This window comes from Poromitra crassiceps, assembly GCF_964638095.1.
Source record: "Poromitra crassiceps genome assembly, chromosome: 5".
Classification (NCBI taxonomy): Eukaryota; Metazoa; Chordata; class Actinopteri; order Beryciformes; family Melamphaidae; genus Poromitra; species Poromitra crassiceps.
In genome coordinates, this window is record NC_139642.1 from 27067748 (window position 1) to 27070885 (window position 3138).

The following is a 3138-nucleotide window of genomic DNA, read 5'->3' on the forward strand; positions in this document are numbered from 1 at the left end:
GATAAGTCTTCAGCAAAAGTGTAAGATATAGATTTTATCTATCTTTTTATGTATTTTTTATTTAGAGTCAAATTTCATTCAGACTTTTGAAAATGCATTTCCAATTTGACATTCTATGGTTGACTGTGGCCCAAAATAACAAATCACGTATATGAAAATGAATGACATGAAAAGGACAAACAGGAATCCTGAATAAATGGTGAGTTATGAAACGGATGAACAGAAATTCACCAACCAAATGCTGGCTAAATAAAATAACAGACTTAATCTGGACAGTATAATCTGAGTAAGGATGGCATGAAACCTTCCAGGACATGAGTAATGATAATCCCATCGAGGCTACTGAAGCCTAGCTGTGAAGCAGTTGGGCTGCTACAGCTATTGTGTTGGACGCGGTACACACACTCTTTGGTGCTGCTATTCATTGTTAACCCTTTCAGCCTTTTCAGTGCTTTGTGTGACGTTCTAAGAGAAAGCGCCTTTCCAAGGTTTTTGAGAGAAACGTTAACAAGCCTCAGCGCTCTATGGGCTTCTATGGAATGTTGCCGAGTCAGCAGGTTCAGGCCACAGGGCCTCTGGGTGCCAGGTATAAAAGGAAGGCTTCAAACAGGTAGGAAGTCAGTTCACCACCAGCAGCCACAGCAGCAACAGCAGCAGCAGCAGCAGCAGCAGTGACCAAACAGTCAAAATGACTTCCATGAACATGAGCAAGATCGTCTTCTACGAGGACAGGAACTTCCAGGGCCGCTCCTACGAGTGCAGCAGCGACTGCGCCGACATGTCCTCCTACCTGAGCAGGTGCCACTCCTGCAGGGTGGAGAGGGGCTGCTTCATGGTGTACGACCGCACCAACTACCAGGGCAACCAGTACTTCTTCAGGAGGGGCGAGTACTCCGACCACATGAGCATGTTCGGCATGAGCGACTGCATCAGGTCCTGCCGCACCGTCCCCATGCACAGAGGCAACTACAGGATGAAGATCTACGAGAGGGAGAACTTCGGTGGCCAGAGTTACGAGATGATGGAGGACTGCGAGAACGTCATGGACCGTTACCGCATGTCCAACTGCATGTCCTGCCACGTGATGGACGGCCACTGGCTGATGTACGAGCAGCCCAACTACAGAGGCAAGATGATGTACTTCCGTCCCGGAGAGTACAGGAACTTCCAGAACATGGGCGGCAGCGGCATGAGGTTCATGAGCATGAAGCGCATCATGGACTCCTGCTACTAGATCAACCTTCTTTACTCCTATGAGCAGATGAAGTCATGGAAATAAAGTATTGTTAATGTCATATCAATATTTCAGTGTGTTTCTTCTGGGGCCAATGGCCATGGTTTACATATCAATTCAATTGCACCGCTGCTAAATCCTGGCCATCGCTGCTTCAAAATAAGATAACATATTTTTGGCGGGACCTGGCCAAGAAAAGCAGCAGGAAGTTACAGATGCAACAAACAAACGTTACATTATATAACATTACATTTATAGAGAAATAAATGGTGCAAAGCACAAAGTGTTATAGAAAAGTAAATCTGTGCAATTCTCCGGGCCGGCATCGTCGTACAACACGCGCTTAAACATCGTCGCAGGTTATTTCCAAAACGTAAAGTCGGCCATTTTTGCTCTGGACAGAAAGAGATATAAAGAAAAGCCATAAAAGAATCATCATCACAAATCACCAAACTTTAAACTGAAAAACACCTGATAGATAAGTGGTTGAGAAACGTGCCAAGAATATCCTCGTGCTGTGAATCATACACAGCAAATTCTTGTACAACAACAATTGATATTCTAGAGAGAAATGTCCTTGTACTTGATTACCTCACAAAGTTTGGAAGAGTCCTTACACCATAAAACAAGATACAGTTTTAAGAAATATATTGTTTACACTCATTGGAAAAATCATTGTGAGTCATGAGTTGAGATGTACAGCAAATGACCAAAAGACCAAAATACATTGGCATATGACCCATGTGACTTGATGAGAAGGAATTGCTTTTTAAATCTTGTTTGTTCAAAAGTAATCAATCATTAATGAATACTCTGTTCAACGTAGGTGCCAGTGTGCATGTGGCTTCTGGTATTATTCACATACTTATGTTGTCTGGAGAGTGCCATATTTTGACATAGGAAGATAGGGATTTTATGTCAATGAAGTCTCTACCCAGAGGTCGGTAAATCACTTAATAGCCGTCTCAGAGCTTCATGGTGGAGCACAACTGACTCACTTCTTGGCAATGCCTCTTTCAACAAATACTGTCTGACAGGCGTATTATGGATAAAATAAAAAAAATTCTGGGCTTTTCTGAAGTAAACCTGTAAATGCCTCTAAGGACTTTTATGAGACCCTCTGTGTGATACAGGAATGTAATTAGAGGACTATCCAACTGGACAACATGTGATGATGTGTCGCCAAAGGCTATTGAATTCAACGTGTTTTCAGAAAGGAACCAAGAAGAATCCCGAATAACAAGCGCAAACCTCTTAGACCACGGCTCGACTTTACTATGTGAGAGAACAGTGTTAATCTCTGACCATTAATATCAGAGGTGAAAGTAGTCTTGCAGTAGCCAGCCATAGACACAATGCATCTATGTCTGGAACCCCCCGATCTGGTGAGAGTTGTAGACTAGCACATGCTTCCTCCAATACCGCTACTTTTCACCTGACAGTGAGGAGTTTCACCAGCAGGACATAGCACATGGGAGGATCACGCTATTCCCCCCAGTCCCCACAGTTGAGGATGAAATTGAAGAAAATGAGAAAAATAACCTAGATTGAAATTATATACTGTAGCCCCCCCCAAAAAAGTAACTAAGTAACTTTTACTCCAAGTACATTTTAAAAGAGCTACTTTTTACTTTTACTCAAGTAGATTTGTCAAACGAGTAATTTTACTTATATCCTATCATCAAAGTAACAATACTTTTACTTGAGTAGATTTTTTGTGCACTCTTTCCACCCCTGAATTGAATTAAACTTTCCTCACATTATGTTGAGTTTAACCTCTGTCTCTCAACAGCAACCTGGCCGAAAGAAAGTAGCATTATGACAAAGATCAAACTTGCACATGGGCAAGCTACAGCAATGAACTGACAGTGAAGGTTTATGAGCAGGACGATTATGTAAACCTC

The 3138-nt window shown here is 42.4% G+C and overlaps 1 pseudogene across 1 annotated transcript; it reads left to right on the top strand.

Annotated features, from left to right (window-relative positions):
- The first annotated feature begins 688 nt into the window (after positions 1 to 688).
- On the top strand, positions 689 to 1234 carry LOC310777435 (gamma-crystallin M2 pseudogene; annotated as a pseudogene). Its single transcript has one exon. The product of its transcript is annotated as a gamma-crystallin M2 pseudogene (transcript).
- The last annotated feature ends 1904 nt before the right edge of the window (positions 1235 to 3138 follow it).